Below are 21285 nucleotides of genomic sequence, written 5' to 3' on the forward strand. Positions count from 1 at the left end.
AGAACTAAGATTTGGGAACTAGACTGTGGGACTCTAAAGCTCAAGCTTTCCAAGCAAACGTCTTAAATAGTTTCTTGAAAGAAAAATCAGAAGACTTTAGTTGAATTGGTGCCAAGTTTAAAATATAGATTGAAAATTAAGATGAAATGAAAATTATGCATTTGTCTTTCCACTCCTTTAGGATAAATTCTAAGAAGATATATCTCTACATTAAAAGACAGATTAAAAAGTGTCATGACTCTCACTGCATATTTCTAGAATGTTTTTTAAACTAGATGTTTCAGCTTGTGTTACCACCACCAGTAGGTGGAAATGCAGCTGGCATGTAAGGTGGTTAAAGTTTACCATGTCCACAGAGAATGTTGCAGCCTTGGGCAAGTCAAGGAATTAACTTTGCTCCTCAATGCCTCACATCCTGATCATATTACACAAATAGACAATTTCTCTATATTGCTTATAGCAATTAAGGTTTATGTTAACTCTCTGATAATGTTCTAGAATAGTATGTAGTGATTTCATTAGGAAACCTTTTGGTCTGGTTCAAAAAGTATCTTTTTTGGTTAGGCAATTCAGTTGAAGCAGCTTATTCCTTTTTCCTTATCTCTTCACCTTTAATTGTTCTTTCAGCTTCGGTATGCCAGGGACTCAGTCTATATAAGAGCAGAAAGAATTCAGAAGAGACCTACAAAATATTGTGCTGATGGGTCTCCTAAAGATTTAGGAATAAGTAGTGTCTGGAGGACCCATTAAGTTGGTGAGTTTGAAGATGAAAAATAAATAGCTTAATGTAAATACAGGAGAGACTACATTCAAAGGGAGACTTACTTCTTCCAAAGTAAGAGACAGAATGGGTTACTCTGCCTTTGATTTTATATCCTTTCTGTATCTTTAATATTAAAAATGGAGTTTCATTATATTTGACTTTTTTAAGATACCAGTGGTCTGGTAAAGCAGACTTCTGTAAGGGATTCTTAAAAGTCTTAAGATAGTGATCTTTTGAAATAAATGTCCTGATTTAATTGCCCAAAGGAGGATGGGAATTATAACATGAGAAAACAAGCATGTTCTGTGTGCATAAATAACTGTGTGTCAATTATTTTAACATATAAAATATTACAAAATGTTATTCTTTACTTTAATAATATGCATTAATCATACAATGAAATACGTTTGATTCATTGACTTTATAATATTATTTTCATGAACAAATTCACAAATAGGGAAATAAGCCTCTTTGGGTGTCATTACTTGTATCAGAAAATGTGTATAAATGCAGACACAAACTGTATATCTCTTCACATACAATGCCCATATGTATGTGCAAATTTGTACCTACATTGTACATTTGTAATCATAAACTATTCCTTAGAGGGCTAGGTTCTGTTACTAGATGACCATCTCTACTTCCTTTAATTAACTTTAATAAGAGATGTCATTCAACAGTCTATTAATCCAAGAACAAATTCCCAACCCCCAAATTTATGATCTCTAATGTCAACATACCTCATATTTATCAAATCCATAAATATGATGGCCTGCATTTCATGGTGACATGGTATATTGTTAAAATATTTTCTTTCATTGGCCCTTGGAGGTCCATAGAACTCTGTTGAGTGATTTTTCTTTTTTTCTTGAAGGGAATAAAAAAGGAAGAGTAGAAACTTTGAGTATCCTTAATGTAGCTCACAGACTTTCCTCAGAGGATGGGGTACAACTGCTACCATTTGTGGTTAATCCCGCTTTACAGATTGGTGAACAGCAGGAGCAGGAGACAAGGGAGAAGAGACAGTATCTAAAGCCCATGTTGGATTTCATGGCTGATGCCCTTACTCATGCAAGGTAAATAAATAGAAGAAGAAACGCCTGGAGCCACTTTTGAGGGACAGTTAGAAATCTGCCAATATGTGGGTTGAGAGAGAAGGATAAGGCTGGAAAATGCAGCAAATGCTACAAAGTAGGGCACTTAGGAGGTGACTAGGAGGGTGGCGGGATAAAGCAGGGATTATGGGAAAATATGGAAGTGTGCTCAATACTGTACCTCTCTTGACAAAGAGGGCACATTATGTGACATGTTTTGTTGTCAAAAACATTGTTATCAGAAGTAAAAAAAATAATACAAGGTACCTACTAAGAATGCACTTTGGGATAAAGTGAAGACAGAATTATTTAGAAAAATAATTCTAAAATGCTGAAGACAATTGCACGAGTTGGGAAATGCAGAGAGTTTGGATAGTAATCTAAGTGTTTACTGTTATTATCAGCAGTTTCACGCAGACCAGATGAGGAAAAGGCTATGGAAAGGGAAATGTTCAGGGGGAGCAAAGAGGAAGGACAATGAGAGGAAAAGTGTCCAAGTATACGTATCTGTCTTAGGTCTCAGGGACTTCCGGGCCTTAGGACAAGTTGATAAGAAACTTAGCCAAAACATGTACAGGTTCTGAAAACAGAACATGGGTGGGGGGGCCAGTCTTGAGCTGTTCCTCCTGGGTCTTTGGAAGAGGTGGGGCAGGTTCTGCCGACCTATTCAGATCACACACTCCGATCACACTAAAAAAAAATCAGTCCAACTGATAATGCCAGGCTTACCCAATTTTGCCCACTTTATCAGTCAGGAGTCTCCTTCCTTCTGCTTCTGCTCTCCTTAACTTGTGATCCAAACTTTTGTTCCATAATTGAAAACAAAACATCAAATAACACAAATTATGAAAGTAATAGTATTTTGCCTAAAACTTCCATCCACTGGATGTAATTAATCCATCAGTAGCTGTAACTCATTCTTATTAGGACCTCAGGAGAGTGGTAAAAGTCTGTGCTTTGGTGTCAAATAGACACGGCTTTAATTCCCTTTAATTTCATGTCTGCCAATTGCCAGTTAAGTGACCTTGTATAATTGCCAGTTAACTGACCTCTATGAATCTAAATTTCTTCATTCATAAAATGGAGAATAATAGTATTACCTCCCCTTATGGTTGTGGCAAGGATTAAATTATCCATTGTGTTTGGCACATACTAAGACTCAAAATGTGGACATAGCTGCTGTTATGCTGTAATGTCAGGAATGGCCACGGAGCAGGTTTTCTATGATCCCATGCAGACAGGGTAAAGGAGGAGAGAGTCCTGGAGACCTCGGCGGGTTTTCAGGCTTTTATTGGGATTACCAGGCAGGCAGGGTCACTGTGGGGCCAGGAGGCTGGCAGGCCTCCCAGCCCCCAGCAAGTCTTCCCTCTGGGCTCTCAGGCCTTCTCTCATGTTCTCTCTGCTCTTCTCATGGCTCTGCTTCTCTCTTGGCTTCTCCACTCCTCTGCTTCTTTCTCGGCTTCTGCTGGTGTCCCTGTGATGGCGCCCTTAAAAGCACAGTCTTAGCCCAGGGGAATCCCATCTACCTATGCCCACACCCTACTCCAGGTGCCTGCCATTAGGCATGCATTCGGGACCACAGGGTTCAGTCATCTATCCTAATGGCGGGAGGGCAGAAAAGCCTGATACTTTTACCTTACCCTACACCTATTAATAAACTGAGTGGTTTAGAAGGCAGAATAATGCTGACCACAAAGAGAATGGAGTAAAGAAAGGAATAAAGGTCACAAATTAGCTTGAGGTCAACCTGTGCAACTTCAGTTTTGTACAACTGGCCCTCGTGATGTGTAGCAAACTTTGGTCATTCAACTCTGTGATGCCCAGCAATGTTGCTTATGTCGCTTATGGGCATAATTTCATTTTATGAAAGGAGTTCTGTCCCCAAAGATATCTTCAACTGAGGTATGGAGGCCTGGAGAAGAGGAGGTATTAGAGATTAAATTTCAGGCCTACTCATTTCAATCTCAAATTTCAACAGGTCTATGTGAAGTTCCTGAAGAAATGGCAATTCCCTACTAATGCAGACTAGTAAATGCATTCATATAAATATTGTACCTTATACAATCTGGTATAAATATTGCACCTGAGAATACCTTAACAAAGTCATTTGCAAAATCCTTTAAGCTAGTTGACCTATTCCACATCACTTTGTCAGCACGTAGTCAAAAGTTACCCAGCATGCTCTCTATGCTCCCAGACTGCATCCTGAAATATTTGCCTCGGTCCATCATGTTGACCACTTCCCTTTCCCAGCTGTTCCTGATTGTCCTAGGTCATGACCCTAGACCTGTTTCCTGTCCATTTGACCTGTGGTCTGATACTGTTTCCATCAGGCTAACCTCTGGCTTCCTTCCTTAGTTCCACTTTTCACTTGACCCTTTATCACATTGCTTCACAACTTCTCTGAGCTTTTATCTGGTACTGATTCTCAGGTCTAAGTGCCTGCCTTTCAGGTTCACTCTGTCTCTGGAGCGGACCCCAGACTAACATCACTATTTTATCCTCTGTAAGGGCGGGAATGGCCACAGTGCAGGTTTTCTGATCCCATGCAGGCCGGGTAAAGGAGGAGTCAGAGTCCTCAGTGGTTTTTGCAGGTCTTTTATTGGGATTACCAGGTACACGGCAGGCAGGGGTGCTGGGGGGCCGGGAGGCTGGCAGGCCTCCCAGCCCCCAGCAAGTCTTCACTCTATCTGGGCTCTCCGGTGTTCTCTGCTTCTCTCTTGGCTTCTGCTACTTCTCTTTCGGCTTCTTGGCTTCTGCTGCTGCTGGTGTCCCCGTGACGCTGCCCTTAAAAAGCACAGTCCTAGCTCAGCTGAATCCCATCTACCTATGCCCACACCCTATTTCAGGTGCCCGCCATCAGGCATGCATTCAGGACCACAGGGTTCCCTCATCTATCCTGATGGCGGGAGGGCAGAAAAGCCTGGTATTTTTCCTTACCCTACACCCTCTAAGAAATTAACTTTGAAAGTTGAAAAAGAGAATACTTCCAAACATATTTTATGAGGCCAACATTACTCTGATGCCAAAACCAGACAAAGACAACACAAAAAAAGAAATCTACAGACCAACTACAGACCTGATGAACATAAATGAAATTCCTCAACAAAATCTTAGCAAATCAAATTCAACAATGCATTGAAAGGATCATACACCATGACCAAGTAGGATTTATTCCGGGGGGAGAAGGAAGGTTCAACATCCAAATTCCCCACACCTATATGGCCAGTTAATCTACAACAAAGCCAAGAGTAGACATTGGAGAAAGGAAAGCCTCCTCAATAAATGGTACTGGAAAAACTAGACAGCCACATTCAAAAGAATGAAACTACCACTAGCTTGCACCATACACAAAAATTACCTCAAAATGCAGATTTTTGTGATCAGTCCTTTATCATTAGTGTTGTGTGCAAAAATGTTCTCCCAGTCGGTGGGGTTTCTCTTTGTTTTTGTTATTGTCTCTTTTGCTGTGCAGAAGCTTTTTAATTTGATGTAGTCCCAGCTGTTTATCTTTGCCTTCACTATCACTGCTTTGGGTGATGTGTCTGTAAAGATGTCTTTGATGTGCATATCACGTAGTGTTTCGCCTATATTTCCTTCTCTGTATTTTATGGTTTCAGGTCTCATATCTAGTTCTTTAATCCATTTTGAGTTGATTTTTGTGTATGGTGTGAGGTAGTGGTCAAGCTTCATTCTTTTGCATGCAGCGACCCAGTTTTCCCAGCAGCATTTATTGAACAGACTTTCTTTGCTCCAATGCATATTCTTTGCTCCTTTGTCAAAGATTAGTTGACCATAAATCTGTGGGTTTATTTCTGGATTTCCTATTTGATTCCACTGGTCTGTGTGTTTGTTCTTGTTCCAATACCATGCAGTTTTGATGATTATGGCTTTGTAGTATAGTTTGAAGTCTGGGAGTGTGATGCCTCCATTCCCTTCTTTTTTTTTTTCAGGAGAGCTTTGGCTATTCGGGGTTTTTGGTGATTCCATATGAATTTCATCAATAATTGTTCTATTTCTTTGAAGAATGACATTGAAATTTTTATTGGAATAGCATTGAATCTGTATATTGCTTGTGGTAGGATGGCCATTTTAATAATGTTTATTCTTCCAATCCATGAGCAGGGTATGTCTTTCCATTTCTCCATATGATCCAGCAATTCCACTCCTAGGTATTTACCCAAAGGACACAGAAACATCAATTCCAAAGAGCACCTGCACCCCTATGTTTATAGCAGCACTATTTACAATAGCTAAGCTTGGGAAACAACCCAAATGCCCAAAAATAGATGACTGGATCAAGAAGATGTGGTACATATACACCATGGAATATTACTCAGCATTCAAAAAAGATAAACACATGCAATTTGCAGCAACATGGATGGAGCTGGAAGGGATCATGCTCAGCAAAATAAGCCAGAAAGAAAAAGAAAAATACCGGATGGTCTCACTCATAGCAGGAATCTAGAAAACTTAAATAAGGGACCAGGAAAATGAATAACTATAAGAAAGTGAAAATCAATATCAACAAACAACTATGAACCAGAGATACTCTATGAGGGGTGGGGTCGGGGAGGGGAGGGATTGGGGTCAAAATAAGGGGGTTGCAATTGTATGGGGAATATAAAAATAAAATTTATTTAAAAAAATTACCTCAAAATGAATTAAAGTCTTGTGGAACTATCAACAGTTTGATAGTTCAGAGTTCTGACCTCTTATCCATGTTCAGGCAACAAGACAGAAAAACCCTGGCTTACCAGAATGTTCATTCTGGATTTGTTTTTCTCTAGCTGGTCTTTTCATAAGGAGGTCACTATCAACAAAATGCTCTGAGAATCTACATTATCTACAAAATGCTCTGAGAATCTAGAACAACTTCTAGTGGCTATCTTGAGTTCATTTTGTTTTGACTCAAATTTCTCCATCAAAAGGCTAGAGTGAAGTCTATGAGATGCTGCCACAGCTTCCATTTTGTCCTTTGGACTATGCTTACCAAGTTAGAAAAGTGAACAGATGCTTGATGGATTCCCAAAACCATTGACTTTGAAAAAAAGAAAACCAAAATATTGCATTTCCTGAAATTTCTAGTGATTAAAAGTTTTACTATTGATCAAATTTTATTATATTTTATTGTACAATAATTCAGAAAAATATTTTGCATACTTACCCATATTGATTGTTATATGGGCACAGGATGCCTTTGTGAAACTATTCAATAACTTTAAGAGAACACACAGGTTAGAAGCACTCAGCTAAATGGTGTACAAGATCAATTCTTGACAATAATTGTTGAACCCCCTTGGGTGCAAGACCTAGTTGGGCTAAGTGTTATGGATGAAACTTTGTAAGATACAACCTTATAAATGACCACAGCATAAAGCAAATTAAAATCTACAACACCAGAACTCATTGAAGTACTCCAACTCAGAAATTGGAAAACCCACCCATTTTCCATTTCCATGGCAGACATTATCAATCAATTATAATACTCTTTCTCCACAATATTCCATAAAGAATTAGCTTTATGGAATAATAATGCCTATAATAATCTCTCTCACATTCACTTGCCTTTCCTTTCTAAGTGGCACAGAAAGGAGTGAAGTTACAGCCTCTGAGCAAGGACTGCCCGTAAGGTCAAGCAAGTAAGCACAATCACATGTGTCACAGCAATGGAGAAGATTGAGACTTTTGGGGAGAGAAGGAATCTCTTCTTAACTATCCATGTTTTCTCAATACTCATTTTTAAAATTATGGTGATTCACTTGCACATTTTTGGAACTTATTATTGTAAGAAAATATTGCACTCCACACAGCTTATTCCAGTGCACCAGTTTGTTGGGCTACCTCCATTGAGAATAGTTGCTCTGGAGGTTTAAACTACAAAGATTGTTTCATACTAAGGTAAAAGAACAACCTAACTAAATAAACCCAGTATAACACATTGAGAAGTGACTAACCTAATCCAAAGCAAGCTATTCCCTTCCTTCCGCCATCCTGCACAACTGCACATGCGCTTCCTACCCTTAGATGCTCACCAGTCAGTAATGACAAGTTTAGGGTCAACATTCTGTGCTTTCCCTTTCTGAACATCCTCAGACATGTGAGTAAAGCAGGTGTGGCTGTGTTCCCTGGCAATCTCCTGTTTTCTCATACTGGGCTAATTTTGTTGAGGTCTCTTAGTCCTTCCTTATTTTCTGGAAGAGAAAATTCACCTCCCAGGGCCTCCAAGAGACATGAGATGGTTTACTGAAGCTTCATCAGGGTCAGTGTCTACCTTTCTTCAATATCTAGCACAGAGCCCATCATGTAGCAGATGCTTAGAAAAGATATTCAAACAAGTGAATTAGTTAATGAATGAAAGATGGAGAAAAGTCTCCATAGTACATCTCTGTTCTTCCAGGGCTTCTCTTCAGTGCATCTCTGCCCTCCTTCCTTCTGCTTCACAGCTCTGAGCCATCTGTTCCTGCTTCAAGGACCTCCTTGCTCCATGCTCTCTACCTCCAGTGCATCCTTTCCCTTGCAGAACTCTATGGTCCTCTCCCCATCTGTCATCCTCACATCTGTCACTTTATTCTGCAAAGGACTCTCTTTATGAGCTTCCTTCCTTAGAATGCAGCCAGAAAATTACAAATAAAAAGGAATCTTTCTGTCTCACAAATAAAATTTTTTTCTCAGTAATATGTTACTTTTCTGCTCCCCCAAAGGAGTAATCTCTTTAAAGCAAGGGACCATGCCCTTTCCTTGTAATTCAACATGGTCCATGTGCGCTTGTGTGTCTGGTGAGGGATGACAACCAACATAATACTCTGCAAAGAGAGGGCTTTTTAGTTGTTTTGTGAGTCTCAGGACAACAACAAAACCTTAGAAATATTGATATTGTGTATAGGTAGGAATATGTTGGCCATTAGAGGAAATTAAATTCTTACCTTATTGTACTTTGGACAGAGTGTCTTTAGAAAAGTGGGATTTCATGGACTTAGAACAAAGAAAACATAAAGTTTTTTATTTTTAAGACCAAAATCGAATGAATATAAACACACTAATTTAGTCAGACCTTTTGAAGACTCTCTAATTCTTTCCATAACATGCAAAGAGGGGGAAAAAGGAGATTCCTATCATGTTATTCTTTTTTCTCCTTTCTCTTCCAAACATTCCTGGCCCTACTTCCTACTCCCCGACCCCCACATACATATGCATACAAACATAGAGGAGATGTGTTAAAGCTGGCAGATAGAAAATTCAACAAATTCACAATTGTATGATTTATGGCTCAAAAATCTATTTTTCTTTAACAATTTTCTACTTAAGAAGCCAGTTCAAGTAGGTCAGCTTCTTTTCAAATGTACCTTGGATGGTAATATTGTATATCTTCATTCCATTCCTTGGAACTAAATTTTTCTTTGATTTTATTGACGCTGCTCGATTGGAATGTGTATCGCTTGAGCCCCCATGGAGAACATAGCAGGTGTGAGTAAAGCAAAACATCTTTTGTTAATAGAAGTACACCCTGGGAGTTCATAGAGATGCTGTAATTTCATTTGCTTTTATGAAAATTCTGTAAATTCCCATGTTGTGAATTTCCAACAGAGCGTGGGGGCCCAACAGCCTCTAATGCAAGCCAAAGATATGCCATTTCTTTAACTGAAAAAATGTCTGCTTGCTTTCTTCTAAAAAATAAATTCAGGGACTTAACTAGAACATTTAAACTGTAGAAAATCAAATTGAGCTTGACTACAGAAACTTTGATCAGCCTACAGAAAGATGACTTTAGGTTTCCTGGGTGACTTCAGAGGCATGGTGGAGCCTCATCCCATCTACATTTGGACCCAGAATGACTTCTCATCCTCATTGCCTATTTCCAGACCACGTCTATGCATATTTATATTTAGAAACCAAGGAAACAGGACCAGGTCCCCCAAACTTCTGTATCTAGGCCTCTTGGATCAACTGCCATAGAGAATCTAGGGGTGAGGCCAAGCCCAGCTTTCTTCCTGGTTTGGAGCCAGATGCATACGGTATTACACTCTCCTGAGCTGGAAGGAAAGACGTCAGCTTGGTATATTACAAAATTGCATGTGTCATTAGAAAAAGATGTCAGAATGCTTTATTTAAAACTTTGTTTTCTCAGGTTGTATTGCCCAAGTGTATCTTGGCATAGACAGCTTTAGCTTCAAAAATTCCAAGATGTATAAAGAGTTTCACATAGCTAAAGCTATTATATTTGGTTATATGCCACTAACACCTTTCTCCCCCTTCATTCTTGCAGAGGAGTGAAAGGATGACTGAATTTCTATTAAAAAAAATTGTTCTCTTCTCCTTGTGACCATGGGGTCTATTTTTGACAGGATCATTTATCTATTCCAAAAAGAAAAATGTAAAGTTCATGGTGTGGGACCTTCGGGGATTTCTTGGATAAGGCCTTCAGAGTCGAAGCTTTCACCATCCCAGGACAACTTCCAGGAGAATTATCTAGCAGTCTGCCCTGGTAAACTTGCCAAATTGCTCGTACTTGGCTAGAAAGAAGGGTGTGTGAAGGCCTGCTTTCCCTCCACAGAGCAATAGAAGATCACTTGACAGGCGCTAAGCACACTTATGTGATGTCTCAGGGAGTTGTCAGGCTGAGGACAAAGCCTTGTAAAGTACCTGTTTCAACCGACAGCTAGACAGCCTCATGTCCACTTAGTCATGCTGAAACAAAGGTCATATATATAGAGAAGAACAGATGTGACTTTTTTTTTATACATATGCCTCATGGTTTCCTGCGCTACTTGGCTACTGAGTAGAGATGTAACAAAGGCTTTGATTATTTTCTCCCAAATTCTCTGTTAAACTTATGGGACATGGCTATTCTTAAGTGTAAAGTTCCTATAAGCTTGAGGACACTCTTGTACAATCCATAAACTTCTCTGGAAACACAGTACTCATGGGCAGGGACCAAGTATAGTCCCAGGAAGTTCCCAACCCTTGCTGATTACCTCAACACATGGATGCTGAGCCCATCTGGACTGAGTGTAGTCACGTCTGCCCCCCGACCCTCGTTTTATTTCCAAATTACATTACTTCAGCCTTTCAAAATTACCACAAGCAATGTTGGTTTTGGTCCCCTTGGCTACAGTGGTTACAGTGCTAGAAACTAGCAAGCAGGAGTCAAAAGAGTGATGTTCAACAATCACATAAGAGAAACAGACATGCCTTGCTGCTCTCATCAGTGGGTAAGATCCTGCCACCAATAATGATTCAAAATGAGTTGTGATTTAACTATGCCAGTAAAAAGTAAATAAATGAATATGCCAGGAAAATGGTATAATCCCTAGGAGAAAAAAAAAAAATATGCTAGTTGGTGGTGCTGGAAAGAGCAGGTTCACCAGTGCCTGGCTGACAATTCCCCAAAACCACCTGCTCACCTTCTGCACAGTGGGAGCTAAATTCAAGCACATGATGGAAAAGAAGGAGTGTGTTAGAAGTTAGGAGACCTAAGTTTAAGGTACAGAGAGGCTCTCAATGAGTCCTGTTCTCAAGTAAGACACGTAAATTTTGTGAACCTCATTTTTTACCAGCAAATTGAGAGATTTGGGAAGGGTAGCGTATGGCTCTTCTCTCCTGGGATGTGAAGTCACTGCTGTCCTGCTCGTGATAGCCGCCCAGGCTGTGAGAAGAGAGTAGCAGGGCCCCGGGAAGTTCAGTGGTGAGTGTGCTGGACTTCTGGAAAGGAATCAGGAGTTAGGGTTCTTAGAGGACACCCTCATGGGATAGGGGAGAGAGGGAAGAGATTAAGACTTTTCATCTCCCTGGCAACTCAACTGTAGGAACAGCACACTTAACTGCCTGGATCCTATGCTAGTAAGAGTTGGTGTTCCTCAACTGTATCCTTACAACACTTCTCCAGCTCCTGCTTGTCTTTCTCCTGTTGAATTGAAAATTCAGGCTTGAAATATTTTAAGGTAATGTGAATTACAATCATTTAGGTAAACAGATCACATTCCGCTAATTACATGCACCAGAACACCAGTTATTTGCATTAGGGACATTGTAATTGTAATGAGGTTTTTTCAGTCCCTCCCCTCCTTTTTCAAAAGGTTTATTTATTTATGCATACAAGAGCTGGGGTACAGGCCAGAGGAGGGGGGGTGGAGGTGAGAGGATTCACCAGAGACAGAGTGGGGAACAGAACACGCAGATTGACCTAAGTGCATGCTGAGGGGAGCAGTGGGTGAGACAGGAGAGGTCTGCTGCAGAGGCTGCAGACAGCTTCATAGGTTGTGTCTTAACCCTTTGTGCCACCAGGGAGGCCCTGAGGTTTTTTCAGTTTTAACACATGATTTGTTCATGGAGGTTTAGTCTTCATAGTTCTGGAAAATAATTGGATCATTGTTCTCATTTATCATCCAGGCACCAATATTTCTAGATAAGAAAACCTAGATTACTGGTTCTCCAGTAGTAGTACATAGGAGAATTTTACACTCTTGGAGTGTTTGTTAAAATGCAGGTGCCTGGGCCTCACCAGCAGAAGGTCTAGGTTAGGAAGTCTGGGAAGAAGTACAGGATTTTGTCCTGTTAACCAGGATACCAGGCGAGTATGATGCTTGTGGTCAGAGGGGCATGGAAAGACACTGGCCTAACCCCACCCCTCTGCCAGCTGCCAAGGTACACCTTACAAATGCCCATCTCCCATTTTAGAGTGGTACTTCCTGCTTCCCATCCTCAAATTTAGAGCACATCTGGTAGCTCAAGTATCACCTCCTTTAAATCTAAGTTCCATTCTTTCCTATTATATCCTTTATTTTTCCATTTTACCTCCTCATTTTACGTCATTGAACTAAAATTGGTGCCCTGCAGGTTCTTCCTTTTTTACATTATTTGCATTTGTATATCCCAATTCTCTTTTGGAAAATGCTTTCCAGTTCTAAATTGAGATTCCAGAGTCTCTTTTCCCTGCGGGGCATTGTGGGGGCTTAGCCTCCAGATGGCTGTCCTCTGGGTTGCTCCTTTGCCTTGGATCAATTAATTCCATTTCTTCCAAGAATTCTTGGGTTTTTCCCATTGCTTTGATTTTCACTGTACCCACCTGTTTCTTGGGATCAAGGTTTCCTTCCTTCTCTGACTCCTAAGCCTTGGGATCAGTCATAAATACCCTCCTACTCTCCAACTCCTGAAGTTAGCCACAATCCTTTAATCCTTTTGAAGTTGGAAACAGCTGGAAATAGGCTGAGGGTAAAAGAACAAAGATCCATGGATGGTAAGTCTGAAGTCTTCAAGGCCCTCTGTTCCTTCAGCCTCCTCAGCATGCGTGCGACTGGACCTGAGGCCTGGATGCTAATCTGTATTCTCCATTTTCCTAGGAGGCCCATACAAACCCTTTCTGCTCAAATCCCAGGACTCATCCTTTTGGGCACTACTGGGTTCTCTAGCAGTGCTTCTTCCTAGATCAGTTTAATTACTTCATTTCGTGCTCCTCACATCCCAGCCCACCTCCCCAAGAGAGAAGGAAATTGGGACAATACTAATGTTGGATCTAGAGACTTCTAAAGATCTCTAGAAAGATTCCTTTGTATTTTAGAGAAAAACTGTTTCCGTGTCTATTTAAACAGCAATCAAAAAAAAGGCTATACTCTCTTCTTCCCAGGAGCCACGGCTGGTATTAAGTATGAAAAAGCATAGAACTTTCTGGACTGGCATCTATAAAGAACAAGAAGTGACAGGTGACAAAGCACACAGCATACTTTCTCTTCCTCCTTGCTTCAGGTAACAAAATCTCTCTCACAGCTGCTCCCTCTTAATTCATCTCTCTGTTGTGGCCTGGGGGGAGCTACTTCTGCCTAATTCAGGGGTTTACTGCAAGCCTGCATGCAAAAACCACAACAAATGCAGCCACTGCAGGAGTTAGGCAGCTTTGTGGAAGGATGATCCATGTGGCAAGCTGTGCAGTCTCTGGCTTCAGGGCCAGTGATTTTACCTTTCAGCTTCCTCATCTGTAAAAGCAGGGTAGTAAAAAACTGCCTTGCAAGGATTGCTGTATTAAGTGGGTTAATCCATAAAAAACATTTAGAACCTGCCCAGATTACGTCAGACACAGATATCTAAGCATGGGCCTTAGTAATATCATTTTGCTTTCTTTTACCTGACTCCTTTGCTTATTTCTCAGTTCCCTCAAAGATCCCCAACACTTTAATTATAACTTTCTTTCAGATAGTCAAAAGCAATGTTTTCTTTATAAATTGTTTTCAGTGTGTCTAGAAAAGTATGAAATTTCTGAACACCATTTTGATTATATTAGTGCAAATTAACTCATTTGCAATTGATCAACAGGAAATGAGAGTAGTGAGAAAGTACATTGGTTCATGATCTTTCTCTAGGCAAGGGGTACTGTTTTAACAGCAATAAACAGCAGAAAAAAGGAAAACAAAAACTCAGCTTGATTACAACACTAGTGCTAGGAACCAATAAAAAGTATTTTTAAGAAAATAAACATTGCCAGCCACTGGGGCACCCTCCCCAGAGAAGTAAAGCCAGCCAGTATGGCTCCACCTCAGGTCAGGTAGCAGTGCCTCCCTGGGGTGCACCTTTCACAGCACACAGCTCTCCCCGCCTGCACTGCCACAGCCCTGCCTCCTCAGCTCGTGGCCACACTTTTGTTCACTGTGCATTTTCTAGACTCCCCAAGAGCTGCCTAACTGGGCTCTTGAGGTTATGGCTCCAGGAACCAATTTTTGTTCTTATATTGCTCTGGTTACAATTGTATAGTTCCAGTGGCCTGCTCCAACCTTATTTCTTCATCAACTCAATTACTCTGTACATAGTTTTGCAGAACACAGGTTTTATAGGGAAACATCAACTAGAGAAGAAACACCTGATTTCAGAAACACTTCATTTCAATGTATCTATGTTATCTTGTAAATAAATTTCAAGTCCTTACTCTAATACTTGAAATGGCAAAAAAAAAAAAAAAAAAAAAAAAACTTAGATGGTCATTGGTCTGGAAATGAATGAGATGATGTTCTGCCCTTTCATGCTAGATAGCACTGATTCAGTGTTGACTGGTTCTAGGATGAACTGCAAGTACTGGCTACATGGCAGTTTCTCAGCACATATTCCCATTGAGCTACATCTTAGATTTTAAATTTTATGAAGCCATTTTATTTTTATGACCTATTTGTTCATGCTCATGCTTTCTCTTTTTCCTCCCATCTTTCCTCTGTTCCTTCCTTCTTTCCTCTCTCTGTCCTTCCTTCCTTTTTCTTGTAATTTTTGGGGAGAAGAACAGATTCTATTAAAGCCCATTTCTTAGTCATTATTCTCTTTTTGTGTTTTCAGTATGATCCATTATGCTAAGTGGACATTTTGTAGTTCTTGAACAAAAATGAAGAAATAAGATACATGATACTAATAATATGAACTCAGAGAGATCTTTTGATATTTCACATGTAAACCCTCCATTTAATTGTCCATTGGAGGGTGATCCATTCGCTATAAATGATGATGACCTCAAGTTGGAAAAACGTGGGTTCATATAGCATGTACCCCTTGCTAAACAATACATACAGATCAAATCTTTGTAATAGCATTTATTGAATGCTCATTATTTTCTTTATATGCATTATTTAATTTAAAAATCATAATGATATCTGAGAAATTAGTAGCCAACATTACTTTAATGCCTCTGTGCACCAAGTATTCAACTAAATGTTTTAGTGATTCAGGTATTAATTCATCTAATCCTCAAATCCATCCCCAGAAAAGAAATACTTTTATTATGCTTTTTTTTTTTTTCAGGAAAGGAAACTGAGGCATAGGGGGGCTAATGCACTGAAGGTCATATTGCTGGTGTGTGTGAAGCCAACATTCACAGCCAAGCATTCGAGCTCAAGAGTCTTCAGGATAAACAACTCCAGCTGTCACCACAGCCCTGTTGCCCCAGGGAGGAAAGAAATATTCCCATTATATGACTGAAGAAACTGAGACTTGGAAAGATTTAGTGTTTTAATAATACCTTAGTACAATATTTATGCTTCTTTATCATCTCAAGTTTTATTGGATTCTCCTGTCTCTTAAATATTTTTTAAGTGTTTAGGTAAAACAAAAAACAAACAAACAAAAAAAAAACCTCCATGCTTTTCATTTATTTTTGAATTTGCATGTTTATCATTTTTAAATTTTTAAAGCGCATGTAGAAATAAGAATGTCTGTTTTAAATAAGATGTCTTTAGAAAAAAAAGACATCAATTTAATTGAGTTCTCAAATTAGCAAATACTATTTTTCCCATTTAACAACTCTTCTGAATTAACTTGACAGAAAGCTGACCATTCCTGATAGCTGGAGATTCCTCCCAATTTTACTTTAAAATTTCATTTAAGCCTCAATAAAGAAAAATAAAACTACCTGGAAGATAAATAAAAGGATTAGATGTAGGAATTAATGCTAAGAAGCTCTTTTGCAGAAGACCAGCCTGATTCTCCACTACCTGTGTCATTCAACGGTTGCAGAAGGGAGCACATTTTTGGATTACAAGTCACACCCCACATCCTGCAACAGAACTGGACAGATGCTCCCAAAGGTGACTGGACCAGGATCTGACTCATCCATTCTGTTACTGTGATTTGATACTAATAAGAAAAACAGGCATAGTCCTCCACATTTAAAGTAGTAAAAGCCACACTTCTGCCTTCCTCTTACCAATGTCTCCTTCTTATTGTTAATCTCTTCAGCTATTCATCTATGGTCAGAGTGTTAGAAAGGTGGGGTGGAAAGCGGTGGGATGTGCTGGAGAAACAATTGCGCAATTCCCACTAGAAGAAGCCATTTTCAGATATAGGGACACCCTGTTCCCAAAAGAAAAAGAGATAGGGGTCAACTGATGAAGCCTGACTGGAGTCCAGGATTCATCCTAGATGATTCATCCTTCATTCATCTAGGATGAAACCTGGACTCTACAAACTGAGCTGGGTTCTACACATCAATCCTATTGTCCAAGCTAGATGGAAGAGGGGTACTTGCCAGTGTGTAGACCCCTATACCAAGCCAGTGCATTCATTGCCCAGGGATCATGAGCTGAACCCTTCTCCAGCATTCATAGGAGCTGCCACACCTAGAAAAGTAGGGAAATTATACCCTACCTCAGAGATGACATTCAGCTAATGACTGACACTGTTGAAGGTGGGACAATGCTGTTGGGCTGTTCACATTCCAGAGCTCTCTGTGGGTTCAGACTAATGAGAGACTATTCATGGAGCTGCTTCTTCAGCCCTATTCTGGGTCCCAGTCTCCCTTCTATGTATTACCTACCAGCACTCTCATTAAATCACTGCACAGCAACTGCCATCTTAGGCTCTGCTTATAGGGACACGAACTTCAGATAATCTACTGAACTCATAAATTAGCTATTCTACGTACACTGACTATCTTACAAAATGACATAAAAACCCTAAGGTTTAGACATGTATTTTTTCCCTTACTTTGTAGATTTCAAAATCCAATTCCAAAATATACAAAACTAGGATATTTTGTGGTTCTTGAAATGCTTTGCCAAATTATTTTTGTAGGGTTTGTCCCAATTGAACTACCTCCAGCAATGTTTCAAAGCAGAAGTAACAGCAAAGCAGCCAGCTCTAGAAACCAGCATTATTCCAAACTATTAAGGTTATCTTGTTGCTGCTTTTATTTGTGTATCTTGGATTGCAGATGAGGTTGAACATTTCCCCATCTTTGTTTATTAATCGTGGATCTTTCTTTGGTGAATTTCGAATCTTAGGAAAAAATTCCATCCCAGGTTTCCAAAAGTTTCGACACCATGAGATTAATCTCATCGTGTATGAGGACTTTTCAGTTCCATGTAAGACAATTCCAAGTTTAAAAACTGGGCAAAGTCATCAGGATTGTTTTTCCTGTTAGAAAGATTAAAGTAAAGCAGATGTGAAACTTGCCTCCAATCTCTTTTCTCATACTGTATTATTTGTCAGGGAATGTTAACTCTTGAACCTACAGGCAAAAAAATGCTGCAGAAACAGTTTAACAGTCATTAAAACTACATTTCATGTCACTTGATTAACAAAAACAACTGTTTTTGTTAACCAATGAAAAATTTTAATAATAGACTTTATTCCCTCAGCTTCTATGGCAAACTCTCCTTGTTATCCTTGTTCTACCTTCCTTTTCTTCCTCCTCAAGTGCCCTGAATGTAACTTAGGTATTCTTCCAGATCTTGGGCCTTTTATTATTCCCCCTTTGCCGTCTCCCTTGGTAATTTACTTGTAGTGTCAATTAAACTATCTGCAGGGGCTTTTCCAGATCTTTCCATTTCAGTCAGGAGTGTGACATTTCTCAGGGCTCCCCACAAATTTGGCAGTGCTCTCAGTGAGAGAGAACATTAGCAATGAGGACACTGATGACAAAGTGCTGTCCAACAGGAAACACCACAGAAATCAAATGGTTATTTCTCTGTCATCCCCTGCCCACCACCTGGCCACTTTTCTGATGTGTCACGACAGCTTGTTTACATGCTTGTTATGGGCAACAATGACAGAAATGGCAGACAAATTCAGTCCAAGATGTGTGTTCTGGCCTATGTTAAGAACTACTTACCAATATCTGATTTTCTAGTTTCCCTCAAAAAAAGATACGTTGATATTAGTTTCCAAATACCTACATGAGAAGAATATATAAATGCTTGGTAATAGCGCCCCTCTTTAAATGAAGCATGTATCTTCTAGTTCAATACAACCTCTACCACTCCCCATTGCCTTAATAATCCCCATCTATCTTATCTTGACACCCTTACCTACATCCAATCCTCTCTTCTCTCCCTTCCTTTTTATATATTCTTTCCCTGTCTCTCCCCTCATCTTGCTTCAAACTCACCCTCCATGTGGCATAGTCTATTCACTTTAGAATCCTTTTTGAAGTCCTCCTTCAGTATAGATTTTCTTGATTGTCCAAAATCATCAAAACCTATGACATATGTACCTGCATATAGTTATCTATAAATATGTGGTAACCAATGAATATTGAGAGACAAGCATGCAACAGACACTGTGCATGGGGCTGCACATAGAACATAGAATAAAATAAAATGTGTTCTTTGGCAGTGTGGAGTGCATAGTTTGTGGGAAATGCTAGGATGAAAGGTTGAGCAGGGTGTTTTGGAGAATAGAAGAAAGAACTCCATCTGACACAGGATTTTAGAGCAAGAATTACTTGATCTGAAACTGGAAGAAGAGGGAATTAGCTTTATTAATAAATTGAGAAGAAGTGAACTTCCGGGAAGAAAAGCATAATCAAAGAAGGCTCACAGGCCTGTGTGTACAGGGAACTGTAATCAGCTACAGAAAAAGTTGCATTTTCTGAAGTAGCAAAAAACAAAACAAAACACAAAAGACAAGGGAAGAATCATTCTGATTCCCTTGATTCAAATCCATGGTTTCCTTTAATGATAATATTAATGAAAACAGGGCCTCCCCAGTGGCGCTGCGGTTGAGCGCTGGGTTGCGAAGCTGTCCGCGGCCTCTGCGGCGCCGGTTCGATCCCCGGCTGCTCCCCGGCCACCAGAGGAGGGTCCCACATGGCGCGCAGACCTCTCCTGCCGCCCGCTGCTCCCCTCAGCAGTGTACTTCGGTCCTTCTGCCTGCTCTGCTCCCCGCTCTGGCTCTGGTGAATTCTCTCACCCTCCCGCGCTTCTGACTGTACCCGGTGCTTGTATAAATAAATAAATAAATAAATAAATAAATAAATAAATGAATGAATGAATAAATAAATAAATCTTTAAAAAAAAAATTAATGAAAACAACAACTAAAACCAAGCAATTGTATTTTTGAAGAGTTTAAAATTAAGATCTATATTATTCATCTTAGTATTGTGATTTTATGTGCATGCTATTGAACTTTGGAAGCAAGAACCCAATACAGGCCATTTTTTAACATCAAGTCTATCATGCTGCCTTATTTTCACATTAAGAAATGTAAAAATTGGGCCTCCCCGGTGGCGCCGCAGTTGAGTGCTGGGTTGCGAAGCTGCCCGAAGCCTCCGTGGCCCTGGCAACCAGAGGAGGGTCCCGCCTGGCGCGCAGACCTCTCCTGCTGCCCGCTGCTCCCCTCAGCAGTGTACTTTGGTCCTTCTGCCTGCTCTGCTCCCCGCTCTGGCTCTGGTGAATTCTTTCACCCTCCCGTGCTTCTGACTGTACCCAGTGCTTGTATAAATAAAAAAATAAATCTTTTTTTTTTTTAAAAAAAGAAAAGAAATGTAAAAATTAAAGAAAAAAGTGTCACAACCATAGTCAGTGAGAATTAGATGAGAGCATGTAAAGACCTGATCACGTCTGAATTAAATAAAAAACCTTGTTTTTAATCTAAAAATTTTCCAAATAGCTTTCTGGAACTACAACTCTTCAATTCAGAGTTAACTCCTCAAACCTCCAATGGGGGATGGTTTGGGAAGTACAAAATGTGAGTGAATAAAAATTTCCTGTCAAACTTCCAAATAGAATTTTCTGTAACTATATCAGAAAATTATTACCTGAATTTATTCTGCAAGCAAATCAAATGAAATTTTACGTTTTTTTCCCTGAAATCATTTTCATTAATGAAGTCAGAAAGAGAAGAGGCTATTTTTCAAAACAGCAATTTGCTTTCCTTATAGCAGGTTTTGGGTTGTAATTGCCTGAAGCATACTTAACAGACATTAATATTGGTGTTTACCTCTTAAAATTTCAGGTTCTACATATAAAATTCCAAATATATCTGTTCAGTTTGCCAAAGCCCAATGAAAGTTAATAATTTTAAAAGGTTAAAGTAATTGGTAGTTTCGTTGATGTTCTAAAAACAAGGTCACTGGGGCCTCCCCGGTGGCGCAGCGGTTGAGCGCTGGGTTGCGAAGCTGCCCGCGGCCTCTGCGGCGCCGGTTCGATCCCCGGCTGCTCCTCGGCCACCGGAGGAGGATCCCACATGGTGCGCAGACCTCTCCTGCCGCCCGCTGCTCCCCTCAGCAGTGTACTTCAGTCCTTCTGCCTGCTCTGCTCCCCACTCTGGCTCTGGTGAATTCTCTCACCCTCCCACGCTTCTGACTGTACCCAGTGCATGTATAAACAAAAACAAACAAACAAACAAATAAAATAAATAAATAAATAAAAAACATGCCTCTATAAAAAAAAAAATAAAAAAATAAATTAAAAAAAAAAAAAAAAAAAAAAATAAGGTCACTGCATTCTTCAGCCAAAAATCCTTTAATGAACTTCAGGACAGAACATAAGTACTTTGTCATCAACATTCAAATATTCACAAAGTTAGGCATATACTCCAGTGTTAGTCATCAGTTTGACTACTTGGATATTCTATATTTCTATCTAGTAACATGACATGGATTTTCATTTATTGAAGGAGTAGATAATGTAGGTAAGAAGATTTTATACAACCATGCATGTTGTAGAAAGTTTGAAACATTT

General features: G+C 39.8%; 1 long non-coding RNA gene across 3 annotated transcripts in view; it reads left to right on the forward strand.

The window, feature by feature from the left end:
• LOC119244631 (uncharacterized) overlaps positions 1 to 19338 on the forward strand; it is a 104638-nt gene extending 85300 nt beyond the window's left edge. For all 3 annotated transcript variants that reach the window (XR_005125095.2, XR_008551782.1, XR_008551783.1), the window contains 2 exons: positions 13481 to 13599; positions 15628 to 19338. This is a non-coding gene — a long non-coding RNA (uncharacterized LOC119244631). The remainder of the gene's footprint in view (positions 1 to 13480; positions 13600 to 15627) is intronic.
• The last annotated feature ends 1947 nt before the right edge of the window (positions 19339 to 21285 follow it).

This window comes from Talpa occidentalis, unplaced genomic scaffold (assembly GCF_014898055.3).
Source record: "Talpa occidentalis isolate TD23 unplaced genomic scaffold, MPIMG_talOcc4v2.1 talOcc4.14, whole genome shotgun sequence".
In the NCBI taxonomy this organism is placed as follows: Eukaryota; Metazoa; Chordata; class Mammalia; order Eulipotyphla; family Talpidae; genus Talpa; species Talpa occidentalis.